The sequence below is a fragment of the Bidens hawaiensis genome, unplaced genomic scaffold (genome assembly GCF_021521415.1).
Source record: "Bidens hawaiensis isolate Kalapana, Puna unplaced genomic scaffold, B.hawaiensis_p1.1 tig00004759_1, whole genome shotgun sequence".
Classification (NCBI taxonomy): domain Eukaryota; kingdom Viridiplantae; phylum Streptophyta; class Magnoliopsida; order Asterales; family Asteraceae; genus Bidens; species Bidens hawaiensis.
In genome coordinates this window covers 1,757,092-1,773,115 of record NW_027491296.1, presented here as the reverse complement: position 1 = coordinate 1,773,115, position 16,024 = coordinate 1,757,092, and the positions used below count along the sequence as shown (strand labels likewise).

Genomic DNA, 16,024 nt, shown 5'->3' with positions numbered 1-16,024 from the left:
TACTATTAGGGTATGCAACCCTTTAACCTTACCTTACCTTTCATTATCATATCAATACATTTAATACCTTACATATCATAGTCGTACATACTTCCTTATTCACATACACATATCATACATACTACACTATACTTTCCTTAACAATACGTGCAATATCCGAAGGTCGTTCACGTACTGTCAAGCATACATACTTAACAATACGCTCAATATCCGAAGGTCGTTTACGTTCTAGCTAATCATACCACTACAACACATTCATAACTACATACTTTCGTACATACATCATACTTTCATACTTGCATAACCATACCTTACGTTTTAAAGAGCATTACGCCCTATAACCTTCGCATATATTATTAGGGTATGCAACCCTTTAACCTTCGCATATATTATTGGGGTGTGCAACCCTTTAACCTTTGGTATGCAACCGTTTAACCTTCACATATATTATTAGGGTATGTAAACCTTTAACCTTCGCATATGTTTTTAGGGTATGCAACCCTTTAACGTTCGCATATATTATTAGGGTAAGAAACCCCTTAACCTTACCTTACCTTTCATTATCGTATCCATACATTTAATACCATACATATCATAGTCGTACATACTTCTTTATTCACATACACATATCATACATACTACACTATACCGTCCTTAACAATATGTGCATTACTCGAAGGTCGTTCACGTACTGTCAAGCATACATACATAACTATCACAATCGTCATTAAGACATAGACTTACCATTTAAGGTAAGTGTATTAACATTCACATCGAGTATGCACACAACCCCGAAAACATAACAAGGAAATGGTGTTAGAAAGTCACCTGAAGGTGGTTACGTTCACCGTTTATGGTTATTTGCTTTCTTGAGTTGTGCACGACTAAATGTATAACAACTATGCGTATCAATTAACTATCACTACTCATATCATCTTTCTAGTCTTAATTATTACCCTCAATGACCGGGGTCCGGGGGCAGCTCCCCTGGCAGCAAGGTTCTAGCGGCGGCAGCCCTTAGGGGGTCCAAGGGGTAGAGCCCCTGGCTGGGGTTAAGCTGCATTAACACATTTTCCATTAGGATTTTAAATTATTTTCTTATTTGGTAACTCATTTTCTATAACGAATTAAGCCTAACTCGTTATCTGAACATAGCCTGATTCGTGGTCTAATTCGTTATCAGATCTTAGCGAATTGGTGGGTAACGAATCACCTGATTCGTTATCTGTTTCGTCATCTGATTCGTTAGATTAATTCGTTATCTAATTCGTTGTCTTAACATACCGAATTGGGTGAATAACGAATCACTTGATTCGTTATCTGATCTTAACGAACTAGGGAACATATTCGTTATCTTGTTTTGACGAATTGGTTAACTAATTCGTTATCTAAACATGGGTGAACTAATTCATTATCTAAACATAACGAATGTCATCAGTATTAATCAACTTTAACTGCCAGGTCAAAGTCAAAATCGCCAAGAACACCCACAGTCAACATATCTTAGATATGCAATTAAACCTTCGTTTCTTATTGAAATATCATGATTTAGGTATCAATGAACTCGAAATCCAAGCGTCTACAAACCCAAACCATCAAATCAGCCAAACTTTCATGTTTAAGGGGTGCGATTTGGGCATATATGTTACGGGTTCTTTAGGTTAGCAATTAAACTATCAATCGTTAATGGTTTTCGGCAAGAATCATCACGTTTGGTTCGTTTTTACCATATGTATAAAGATATAAGATTATCTATATGAATCCGGACCTAAATGAACGATTCCTAATTATATACGTACCTTGATCAAGTCGAACTACGAATAAGGTTAAGCCTTGATGTTGTTTTGGTTCTTCACAATGATCTAGCACCAACAAATCTCGGGTTTTCAACTTCGGATCTAGGCTCGGGTTAAAGGATAGTCTTGTGTGTTTTTGATTGTGTAGGCTATGGTGTAGAGATGGATATAAATGAAAAGGTTATGGTTTAAGGGGTATTTATACTCCCTTAAGCCCATGGACCTAAGGCCCATTCTATCTTTTATTCCATCTTCTAAAGTCAAAGCCCACCTTCTATTAGTTTATTTATTTAAACCGGTAAATGACACACAATAAATAAATGAAATTTATTTTATTAATTCTTATTCGTAAAAATCGAGGTATATGAGAAAGAGGGTCATCGTCGAGGAGACCATGAAATTGAACTGAATTTTTCACCATATGAATGGTGCTTGATTTGATTTCAAAATTTTTGGTGATTTCCGGTGGAGCCACTCCATTGTCGTAGCCTTCGAGATTTGGCTTGGCATACTTTCTTTTATTTGATTTTCTTTAGATGTGGTGGCGTCTACTGACTCGTCTTTGATTGCTTCGGTGGTTTCTACAGTTCGTTTACGTGCTCGTCGACAAAAGAGTCATTCCATTTCAAAAATTGGAGAAACAAGCTCAGGCTCGGAAGTAGAGGATATACATGGGACTAAATCAAAGCTAAAACTAAAGTAAAAGTTAGCTAAAGTAACCTACAGGTTAGTTAAAGTTAAACTACGAGTTAGGCTAAGCTATTTTAGAACTAAACTAAAGTCTAAGTTAATTAAGCTAAAGTAAAGGTTAGGTAAATAAAGGTTAAAATTAGGTTAGCCGTAAGAATATATAGTTTAATAGTTAGTAAAAATAAAATAAAATAAATTTAATTTTTTTTTTTACAATTATAGACAATGATTAAATTAAAACTTGGATCGTTCTTAGAAAGGTACCATGTCCCCGGAAACGGAGCCAAAAACTTGATGCGTGTGGTAGTTGCGTATAAAATATAAAAGATTGGATATTTAGCTTTTGCACTAGATCGTGTTTTAAATTTATAAAAGTGATTTCTAGATAGACTAAACACACACAAAATATGCAAGTGTACCTATCGTATATGTAGAATAGTATTGGTAAGAACCAAGTATCGATCCGTGGACACAAATGTTTCTAATAATGAATCGTCGTCTTATTTTAATTGGAGGTTTTAATCATATTGGGTTGATTTTTGAACTTTTCATTAAATATAAATACTTATATATAATGTATAGGTGACCAAGACGAGAAATTCTAAACAAGTACTTCAATTATGTGAAGGTTACCATATAAGTTCAAGAATCCACTCCATTTATCCTTGATGATTATAAAGTAAACACGTGATAAACTTGCCGTAATAATATATGGTGGAATAGCCCCTCATTTCTAAATGAGTGTATCATATGACATAAAAGAAAGTAGCATGCACATTTTAAAGTCGACCCTTTCCCAATGTCATGCTACCACGAGAATGTCAATTTGAGTTGGCAAGTTTTTAGTAAAGTAGAAAGATTAAGATTGACTTCGATTTCTGAAATACCAATTCTAACAACTTCGGGTGGTTATAGTTTAGTCACACAACCTCCCCTTGGTTGATTTAAGTAGGTTATAATTACACATTCCGTTAACATATGATTTCTTTAACTGGCATGATAACCTAAGCAATCGTGTTAACAATGTTATTTCAGAATTACCAACACTAACGAAGTAGATCATAACTTATATCTCATCATTTCTAAGTACAATATCAGGATCCATGTTTTGATAAATTATCATAGTATTCTATCTTTCAAGAATATGAATCAATCGTGAATGACTGTTAATATGATTGCCAATCACCAAATTTGAATTGTTGAATTAAGATGGTAAAACATTTCTCATCAAAAGATAATTGCAAAATAACCATGTACTTTTCTAAACTAAATCACCTATTTTATATAATCATCAAGTAAAACAAAGCTTCTTTATAAATTTTAGATGGTAAATGGAGTTTAGCTCATAATGAGCATAGTTATGAACATTAGAATGGATGATAATAACAAACACATGATTAAACTAGAACAATCTAACCAAATGTGGATAAATCTTCCTTCTTAATGATGATGGTGGATGATAATGATGATGGTTGATGATGATGACCTCCAAGCCTTCAAACCCTTCACTAGATCTTCAAGATGAGTGTTAGTGGTTGTTTTTATAAGTGAAAACCATATAGAATTCTCTTCAAGGCACACTTGATCAATGCAACATGAGCGACTATTTATAGGTAGTCTGGAGGGTGAAGCACGACCCAATGCTAAGGTAGGCATGCCCCTGTGCTTTTATTGGCATGCGCCATAATTATTTTGTCTTTTTGATGAGGGTAACCACGGCCCCGTGGTCAAGAGGCAAGGTCCCGTGCTTTTGTTCACAGTATTTGTCTTTTTTTGTAGATTTTTGTCTTTTGTTGTGTTCAGAAGCATGGGGGCGTGTTTCTTGATTTTCTTGTGTTTTCTTCTGTTTTTCTTTGTCATTTCGCTTCTTCCTTCATTTGGGGCTTGGGTTTACCTGAAATTGTATTTTATTATGATAAGTATCCTTATGTGCTATGTTATTTGAAGGAATTTGCAGTTTTTAGAGATTATTTGATGCTAAAAAGATGTATAATTTTATGTACATCAATTATCAATATAGCACTAAACCTCACAATTACGAATTTGGTTGCATTATCCTTAGTCGATTTTTGCCAAAACAATTTGGCGCCACCATGGGGCCATTGGTGCTATAATCCAGAAAATACCCTATCAACATTCAACCTTTCATACCCATATCACCGTCAATGGCCTCTCAACAATCTTCTGCTTCATCCATCATGCCATCATCAGTTTCTCACCCACCAAGAACCTTACCACCGATGCCTCCTCCTCTAGCAGTAACTCCAAGGACCACCGCGGCTGGAAACAAAACACAACTTCCAGTGTTCCAGAGCTCAAACACCACTGTTGCCACTTCGATGGTTAACTCTAACAATGATGTTTCTTCTATGTTTTCAAATGTTAAAGCATACATGGAGTAGCAGTACAAGACTAATAAGAAGATCCTTCGTGAGATAGAAGATCTCAAGAAGAACAAGAGGCCTCTGGAGGATCAAACTCCTTTGGTGCCTAGAATGCTGGATTTCACCACTTTGGGATCCTTGGCTCAAATTTCTCAAGGATCATCTATCCTTCAGCCAGGGTCTATGGGTCAGCAGAATCAAGGATCCTCGTTCCTCCAGCAAGGATCATCTATCCTTCAGTAGGGATCAATGGGACAGCAATCTCAAGGATCCTCGTTCCTTCTTCCAGGATCATCCATCCTTCAACCAGGATCCTCATGGATGTATCACCAAGGATCCTTCAACTCCCAACCTCAAGGATCCTTCTTCCAGAATCAAGGATCCTCAGGACTTCAACATCAGAGGTCTTCGGAGGTCCATGAAGGAGACATCATCCCCATTCAAACCATTGCATTTGGTGGACAAACTACCATGGCAGATGCTTCTTATCTTGGCTTCACTTCTGGGATGCCAACATTCAATCAACCGAGAGGTAACATGTATAATCATATATCAATAGACACTAACCTTCGCTCTATGTAGGATACATGTATCAACCAGGCTATGGCTAAGGAACTTCAGAAGCTTAAGGATATGATATCCAGCATTCTAGGAGTGGTCCGTTCGATCCCTGAAATACCATAAGGAAGCCACAATTTGTGCAGATTTGCTCCACCTATTTGTGATGCTGAAGTCCCAAAACGATTTCAGACCCCCAACATGAAGGTGTATGATGGGACAACTGATCCCGAAGAGCATGTAGCTCAATACTGGGAGAGGATGGAAATCAATCCAATTCCTGAAAGACTCATCGAGGCTTTTCTATGCAAGGGTTTTGGATCCACACTAACAGGATCTGCATTAAAAGGGCTGCTAACTCTTCCTCCCTTTTATGTTACTTCTTTTTCACATTTAGTTAAATTGTTCAACAACCAATTTTCTTGTAATAGGAAATTTGAGAAGTTAACTAGTGATTTATATAGAGTTATCCAACCTTATAATGAATCCCTTAGGGATTTTGTTACAAGCTTTGGCAGGGAGGCCCTAGAGATCCCTAGTCTTGATATGGCTACGGCTGTTGAAGCATTCAAGATGGGACTTCAAAGAGGCTCCCCATTTTATGACGATCCTGTGATGACTCCATGCAGGACGTTAGATGAAGTCAGAAACAAGGCACTCAGATTTATAAGGCTAGAGGATGACAAGAAGATCCAAGAACGGTTAGGAGCTCCAACAAAATAAGAGTCATCTAACCAGAAACAAGGATCCTCATTTAGGAACAACGACTCAAAGCCGTACTCCAAATTCAACAAACAAAATGTCCAGGCAGTTGAAAAAGGAGAAGATGATGAGGACTACCCAAGTATTTCCGAGTATTACTTCTCTGTTGATACCCATGGTTTGATTTGTGCCATGATGAATCTTGGAGAAAAAGCAATGTGGCCTCGAAAAAATGAGAAAACAACATCCTTCACACACAAGTCCAAGTGGTGTGCATTCCATGAAGTCTTTGGCCATCAGACAGAAGGTTGTATTAGTTTAAGGAGGGAAAATGGATACCACCTGAGCAAGGGCCATTTCGAAGAGCTCTTTGGAAGAAAAAAGTCTAGGATCCAGGATCCTGAAGATGTACCACAGAAAGAAACTCCGCCCCCACCATACGCACAAGTAATCAACTTCATCTCTGGTGGCTCAGATATATGTGGGACTTCTTTCTCCACATCAAAAAGACACGCCAAAGAAACCAAGTTGGAGAACGGAGAACGACCGGTCATATCCACTAATTTGACGACTGACAAAATAATATTCTTTGATGAAGAAGATAAAACAAACATCCAGGATCCTCACCTCGATGGTTTGATTGCAACTTTATTCATTGCTAACCATTATGTGCGCATGATCCTAGTCGATGGTGGAAGCTCGGTCAACATCATCCAACATGACGTGCTGCAGAAAATGAACATCCCGAACTCGGAAATCATCCCGAAAACGTCGGTGCTAGTGGGTTTTGGTGGTGAAACCAAGAAAACATTGGGGGACTTTAAGCTCCCAATATACATCGAAGGGTTAAACTCTTACCAAAATTTTTGTGTTATTGACAATCTTTCTTGTTGCAACATTATTCTTGGCAGGCCTTGGATACATGGATTGAAGGTTGTAGCCTCTACTTACCATCAATGCATCAAACTTGTGACATCCGTGGCAAAACCGAGTACACCTTAGTACTTACAAACTCGAATAAGCGTTTAACCGCTTATTGCGTAACGAACAAACGAATAACCAAACGGGTCTGGTTATGGTCCGGATATCCCAGGGTGCTATCAATAAGCGATATATGTGACATTCGTGACAAAACGAGGTATACTATATTCATTACGTAACAAGTAAACGATAAATCGGTTAATTCGTAGTGCTTAAACGAGTAACCGACCGATACTAATTATGACCCGTATATATACTGAGGGGTCATATACGAGTTATATATATATTATAGAGGCTTACATATTGATATTTAGGGCCCAGTACGTTTAAAACTCTTTAAACGAAAAAGGTTTCGTTTATCGATACGCTATAAGCTTAAACGCAATCGTTAATATCAAAACGAGCATTGTAGCATCCGTTAAGCCGAAAAAGATTTATAAAACACTTATATGACATGTTCTAGGCAATCCGTGAAAATATTTTGGAATTTTACAACGAGTCAGTACGTTTTTCTTATTTTACAAAAAGAAGCTGAAAAGCACTCGTTTTTGAGTTGGTTTTCGCACTCGAACTAGTTTTCTTGCGAAAAACCAAACCCGAACTAAATTTTGGACCAACTTTTACACGTGGCATGAAAACCGAGGCACCTTTGGGCCAAAAAGAGGCCAATGGGCCCTTGTTAATTACATAAGCAACACTTTAAAGATATTTTTCACATACCAAACTATCCAAGAACAATCTCAGCTGACTTCTTCATATTTTTCAGCCCAAACCCTAAAGGTAAACCTCTAAATACATGAGATTACATGCTTGATTAGTAAGGTTTAATCATGGAAAATTAGTTCTTGATTAGTTTTAAACATGTTTAACCATCCAAAAACCATAAAAATCAAGTAAAACCATGTTTTGATGTTAAACATGTTTACAAACCAGGAACATATACTTTTTTTGTCAAAAACGCGGATTAGAACATGAATACAACATTTTTACGGTTTGAAAGTTCGGTTTGAACCCAAAACCGAAACCCTAATTATCAAGGCTGTCACATGGATGATTTATGCTCGGTTTGATGTTATATAATATGTAGATACACTGAGTTTGCAACCCGAGACCCGGAAAGTCGTTTAAGCTTGCAAAACTCATCGAAAACCGACAAGGTAAACCCGTAACACTCGTTTAAGGGCTGTTTAGTATTAGGTTGTGATGTGCTTATTGTTAGCTTGTGAAAATTTTTAGAGACATTAGGAATCATTTAAATGAGTCCTTGTTCAAATTTGGTAATTTTTCGATAAACGGAGAATATTTGGTGAATTTATTTCCGTTTATGAGCGTTTATTTGGAAAAAATAGCTAAACATATTGAAATATTATGAAACTTTGTTTTGGAGATTAATATGTGATGGTAAGATCATTGGTAATGTTTGGGGATCATTGGAAATGCCTAAGTATGGTTTGTGCAATTATGAATTAACCGAATTTTAGAAGCCGAAAAACGCACAAAAAGGCATTTTGTCAAAAGATTTAGATTCTGGGGATTTTGCAGGGGCTATGTAATAACAATTAGGCCATTTTTAAAACTTATTGGATTTTTCGGAGGTCGTTTGATATAAACGGGCCATTTATTACACGATTATAACCTATTAAATGAATTTTTATAAATAAATAATTAATCATAAAATTTCTGAAAATATTTTTATAAAATTTTTCATATTTTAATTTATTTTTACAAAAATTTACATAATTTATATATAAGCACATATTTAGTTATGATTAATCAAAGATTTAAATTATAATTGTTTTAACGAAACCGGCAATTTTGTGTTTAACGGACTGACTGGTATGTTAAAATGTTAAAAGTGGTCAAATGTCATATTTTTGAATGAAATTGATAAAAACAAACTTTTTACGAGAATTCCGGGCAATTCGGGTGGATTGTACGTGTTTTGTATAATCAAACCCGTGTGAAAACGGAAACGAACCCTGCGATCAAACCAGATACCTAAAATTCTTTCATAAATCAAATCATTTTATCAATCAATATATTTACTTAAATTTTTATGTTCTTACCTATTCCCGAAACGCGTAAAACTGAGCCAAATCCAGTTTTAAACATTTCATAGTATACAACGTCACAATCTAAGACTATGGTCATGTTCTGGGCCTAACAGCTATAACCAAACTAGTTATACAACCCGATTTGGTTTAAACACTATACTAGTATTAACAGTACGATACCGTTTATAGGAATCAGGCTATAAGCGAGGCACCTGAACTATTGATACATAATTTCTGTGCGAACTACGATAAGGTGAGCTTCATGACCCCACTATTTAAACTATTTTATGAACTTTTGGGGTGGAAAGCATGTTTATACACGTTATTTATTTAAACAAGGATCCAGATATAAAATATCTGAACATTTATATATGAAAAGTCCCTACAAACATAATGACTGACTACGTGCTGATGAAAGATGATTATTATCATTGATTGATATATTGAGTGGAGATAATACGAATTGCAAAACATAATGAAATTACACATGACAACATGTTTATGCAAACACGTTATGTAATGTTAAACATAACTAATTTGGGAGACAACGTGGTCTGTAATGGCCATGGGGATAACGTGGTCTGTGATGATTATGGAGCTGTTGTGGGTAGAAGGGGGGCCACAATAGTAACAAACTAAAGTTGAGTATGGCCTATGAGCCAAGTTCTGCTGCAACTTGTAAACTAAAGTTGAGTATGGCCTATGACCCAAGTTCTGCTGCAACTTCTAAACTAAAGTTGAGTATGGCCAATGAGCCAAGTTCCGCTGCAACTTACTAAACTAAAGTTGAGTATGGCCTATGAGCCAAGTTCTGCTGCAACTTACTAAACTAAAGTTGAGTATGGCCTTTGAGCCAAGTTCTGCTGCAACTTATTAAACGAACTAACTTGATTATGACATGAATGTTAAGAAAATAATGTGATTATGCGTATTGTGGGAGAATGGGGAGCCACAGTATTTGGTGATACGTGATAAATACTATATGTGTATATGTGTCTATATACATGCTATGTGATTAGCCGTACGAAATAATATGTGTACAATATACTAATTATTTGCGTATACACTATATAATGTTTGAGTTTACATGAAATCATTGTGGGTGGAAAGGGGACCACAGTGGTTGATGTTAACGTGGAACCGTTGTGGGTGGAAGGGGGCCACAGTGGTTGAGTTTATGTGGAACCGTTGTGGGAGAAGGTCCACAGTGGTTGGTTAAACACGAAAATTGGAAACAGGTAGTACGAACAAACAATCACGATTTTATAGAAATTTCGAATTTATATTATAAACCTACATGTGTGCATATGCACACACAAGGATATGGCTGTACATATTTATACAACCGTAAATACATATTTTTACATATGCGCGTACATACAAACTATGACTGTTTGGTGCGAAGAACTGATTTCGTTAAAACTTATGAAACTCACCAACTATTCGTAGTTGACCTGTTTTAACATGCTTTTCAGGTAATCAGATATGAGAAGTAATTTCCTGTGCGTTACGTGTCTGATTGGTGATTGATGTAGTGGGCATTTGAGTTAGAAGTAAAGTGATTGAAGAACAGGTTAAATTGTATCACCTAGTTTGTAAAAGATGTTAGAACGATGTAATAAATTGTAAATTAGTTAGTAATGTTTCTTTATGAACAATGTATTTGATACCAGTTGTATCTGTTGCATTTCCATTTTACGCTTCCGCAATTCGCTTAACGGGGTGTGACAAAACTACCAACTCCTTGGGGAGTAGTAAGGATAAATGGTGACCAAGTGGAAGCCAATAATTATTATTCTTCGTCCATGAAGCTGACAACTAAACAAACGATAGCATAGCAATTACAGCAACATCCTAGGGACGTGCTGGAAGCTCGGGAGCGAGACGTAAAAGAAGTATCTTTAGATCCTGAAGATCCAGACACGAAGGTGTTCCTAGGATCCTGTATCCCTGAAGAGATCGAGGAGGATATAGTATCCTTCCTAAAGCGACGAAAATTTACATTCGCCTTCAGACATTCAGACATGACGGGAATTTCAAAAGAGGTAATTGCTCATAAGTTGGGCCTTGATTATTCTACTAACCCGTCCATCAGAAGCGAATAAAATTCGCTTCTGAGAGGAACGTGATCATACAAGAAGAAGTTGGAAAACTTATTAAGGTCGGTATGATCAGAGAGGTTAAGTATCCTCGATGGTTGGCTAATATGGTTGTTGTTCCAAAAAGAATGGAAAGTGGAGGGTGTGTGTCGAGTTCACCTAGTTAAACAAGGCGTGCCCCAAGGATCTTTTCCCTTTACCACATATAGACTCCATGGTGGATACAATGGCAGGACATGAGATGCTTATCTTTATGGATGCTTCCTCTGGATTTCAACAAATTTAGATGGAACCATCTAATCAAGAGGATATAGCATTCATGACTCCTACCGGCATATATTGTTATATTTCTATGTCGTTCGGACTAAGAAATGTAGGGGCAACATATCAAAGATTTGTCAACATGATGTTCAAGGATCAGTTAAGAAAAACTATGGAAGTCTACATAGATGACATGGTAGTGAAGTCAAAGAGGGCTGAGGATCACCTTAGAGATCTTGAAGAAACATTCAATATCCTGGATTAGTACAATATAAAGTTTAACCCGTCAAAATGCCATTTTGGTGTTAAGGCTGGGAATTTTATAGGATACATGGTGACCAAAAGGGGAATAGAAACGAGCCCCGAGCATATAGAAGCCATCATTAATTTAAAGGCTCCTGTGAATGCTAAAGATGTCCAAAGACTGACGGGAAGAATAGCTTCTCTCAACAGATTCATTTCCAGATCCTCAGAGAGGTGCAAAGACTTCTATGATATCTTGAAGAATAATAAAAAGTTTGAATGGACTCAAAGTCATGAAGAAGCACTAAAGGCTCTTAAGGATTATCTATCCTCAGCGCATGCTTTGATGAAGCCAGTAGATGGTGAGCCACTGTCCCTGTACTTAGCTGTGTCAGGTAATGCAATCAGTGCTGTACTGATCAAGGATCATGAAGGACAACAACACCTGGTATTTATGTAAGTAAAAGCCTGTTAGATGCAGAGGTCAGGTATTCTCACCTTGAAAATTAATTCTTGTTTTAATTATGACCTCAACCAACTTGAGACACTATTTTGAAACACATACTATTATTTTAAGAACTAATTATCCTGTTAAGAATGTGCTTAGACAACCAAAATTGTTAGGAAGGATGGCCAAATGATCTGTGAAATTGAATGCATATGATATTCAGTATGAGCCCTATACATCCATTAAGTCACAAGCGCTTGCAGACTTTGTAGCTGATTTCAGTAGTGACATACAAGAGGAAGCTGATTTGGAGGTTCAACAATTGGAAGAAACTAAGGATCCTTGGATCATCTTTACTGATGGAGCATCCAACGTAAGAGGAATATGATTGGGTGTCCTACTGAAATCGCCACAGGGGGACATAATACCCCAGTTCATTGCGTGTGCATTCCAAGCCACTAATAATGAAGCAGAATCGCAGGTTTGCAATTAGCTAAACATATGAGGATCAGGTATCTTCAAGTATATGTAGATTCGTTGTTGATAGCCAACCACTTTAATGGCTCATATGCTGTTAAAGGTGAAAAACTAATCAAATATTAAGTTGTTGTAAAGGAACAATCAAAGTTCTTCGATTCTTTTAGTATTATATAGGTACCAAGAGAAGAGAATGGTATGGCAGATGCCTTAGGAAATTTAGCTTCATCATTGAAGATTCAAGAAGATACAAGGATCCCAATCATCCATATACTCTCACCAGCAATAGTAGAACAAAAAGTTGGGGAGATAACAACTGACAAATAGATTTTGCCTTGGGATCCATTATCCTCATGTAATCAAGGATCTTGGATCCTCCGGATCAAGATGTTCATTCAAAATGGAGAAAATCCAGCCATAGAGAATCCTAAGTCCTTCAAACTTAAGGTATCACAATACATATTATTACATGATATTCTATATAGGAAATCTCTTGCAGATCCATACTTGAGGTGTATCGAAGATCCTGAAATTCAAGAGGTGCTCAAAGACTTTCATGAAGGAGATTGTGGTAATCACACCGGAGGTAGAGCATTATTCTCTAGAATTCTGAGAACATTATACTACTGGCCAACTATGAAGGGAGATGTTATGTATTATTCAAAGAAGTGTGACTCATGTCAAAGACATGGCAACATTCTACTCCAGCAAGCAGAACCTATGTATCTTATATCCTCATCATGGCATCTCATGAAGTGGGGCATGGATATTGTTGGTAAGCTACCTAAAGCACCAGGAAGAAGATTGTTTATGCTTGCCATGATTGATTACTTCTCGAACTGGATTGAAGCTGAAGCTTTTGTACAAGTCCGTGAGAAAGAGGTGATATCTTTCATTAAAAGAAACATTATTATTAGATTTGGTATCCCTTCAGAAATTATTTGTGACAATGGTTCACAGTTTTTCGGGAAAATAACTACTAACTTTTGTGACAGTTGGGGCATTAAGATGATTACCTCCACACCAATTCATCCTCAAGCTAATGGTTAAGCAGAATCAAGCAACAAGATTATCATCAACAACTTGAAGAAGAAACTAGGATCCAAGAAAAACAAATGGGCAGAGGAACTTCCTTATGTTCTTTGGGCAGACATGACAACACCCAAGAATATAACAGGTCAAACACCTTTCTCTTTGATGTTTGGCTTAGAGGCTGTAATCCCTACAGAGAAGGTGGTTCCTACAGCCAGAACAAGCATCCTTGATCCTGAGGCCAATAATGAAATCCTTCTCAAAGACTTAGATACTGTTGAAGAGCTTAGAGATCTAGCCAAGATCAGGATGGCAACATATCAACAAAGTGTAGCTGGGGCATACAAAAAGAATATCAGGATTCAAAGATTTCAAGAAGGAGATCTAGTTTTGAAGAAAGTCTTTCAAAACAAAACTAATCCAGAAGATGGAAAGCTAGCACCTAAGTGGGAAGGCCCCTACTTGATCGAGTCAGAAGGTGGAAAGGGGGCATATCACCTGCTGACTATGGAAGGCAACAGGTTACCAAGAGCATGGAATGCTATTCAACTCAAGAAATACTTTTTCTAATAAGGATCATGTATCCTCAGAAGGATCGAGGATCCTCAAATTGGTAATATCTATCCGATCACTTATTCATTTCAGATTCTTATTAATTTAAGGATAATATATTTTTGACGTTTTTATTTTTCCAAGTTTTAAATAACAATGCAGATTTCAATAAGAGATTCAATGTCTAAGAGGTTGGCCACCTCTCCCTCACACTTAAGGTACTTTACTATTTCCCTTGGTCTATCCCACGATTAAGGTATGACCCCCTATTGTCATATCTTCCAAGGTTTAAAGGTTTTCACCTTTCTTATAATTTAGAGTTTCTACACTCTCGCTTGGAGCGGGACTAGTATACGCTTAGTGGCTGACAATTTCGTTCTCTTTGGGTATATGGAGGATCCTACGATTTATGGTAGACGTACCATACCTAAGGTTTTGGCGTTTTCACGTCACTGACGTTTGGGCTAAATCCCGGTTTGGGCGACGGTTTGGGCGAGTCCACAGTTAACATCCGTATCTTTGGGCCAGTCCCCAGTTTTGGCTTGTCCCCAGTTCACGGGCTTAACCCCAGTTCACGGGCTTGTCTCCAGTTGCATGGGCTTTTCCCTAATTTATTTTATGGGCGTGTCCCCAGTTTATTGGGTTTAATCCCAGTTAATATCATAAGTTATTTGCATCAGGTATCCTAAATTAAATTACAAGGATCACAAAAGGATCAATACTTATGAATTCAAGATCCTTAATTCAGTTTAATAAGGATTATCAATATTTATGAGAGAAGGATATACAGCCGGAAGGGAGTTCCCAAGGAAACCCCATTGATATATGACAATTATACCTAGCTTGTCAAATCTCCTCTGTTTTGCAGGAAGTATGATTTCAAAGGCAAAATGACAGCTGTGATCTTATCACAACTGCCATTTTGAGGGCAATTTTTAGTGCACGGAAATTTGACACTGTGGATATGTTATCCTGGCATATAATCTGGATCAATTATCCTTAGAATGTGTTGCAGATCTAGTTAGGATCAAAGATCCTTAGTACTTATGATTTATTAACAATTGTTTCTTTTTTATGTTGATATTTTTGGTAGGTACAAAGGCTAGTGACCAAGTCCAACCTATGATCTCGCAATCAAATTCATTAAACAGCGTATTTAATGCATTAAATGGATACAATGAAGATATGGAAGGAATGGCTTGATTAGTGGCTAAAAAATAGGAGATTTACTAATTGTATTTTATGTATAAATAGAAGCTTGATCAGCTAGGTTTAGACATCATAACACAGCAGCATACACAACATTTCTCTATAACATACACACACACACTTAGATTCATTGTATTCGCTGATCATAGCTTCCAACCCTTGTGACACCCTTTTTTGATTAATAAAAGCGGTGATAGACAATTGTCATCATCCAGTGTTTTTGTGTCGGCGATCCGACCAAGATCAAGGGCTTTTCCTCGTGACAAATCCTTGTGTTCATTATTATTTCGTTTACATATTCATTATTATAAATCTAGCTATAAACCTCACAATTATGAATTTGGTTACATTATCCTTAGTCGATTTTTGACCAAAACATTGAATTTACCAGATTTGGAACAAGACAATCAATATACAATCATCTTTCTTTTATGATTCAAAACTCATTTTAAGGAGCAATTTTCTATTGTTTTCGTATTTTACACATGTTTTAATGATTTTGGCTTTAAAGAATTCTTTAAATGTTTTTTGTATTTTT

General features: G+C 36.7%; 1 long non-coding RNA gene across 1 annotated transcript in view; it reads left to right on the top strand.

The window, feature by feature from the left end:
* The first annotated feature begins 8,185 nt into the window (after positions 1-8,185).
* Positions 8,186-16,024, top strand: part of LOC143627995 (uncharacterized) — a 188,189-nt gene continuing 180,350 nt past the window's right edge. The window contains exon 1 of the long non-coding RNA XR_013152679.1: positions 8,186-8,268. This is a non-coding gene — a long non-coding RNA (uncharacterized LOC143627995). The remainder of the gene's footprint in view (positions 8,269-16,024) is intronic.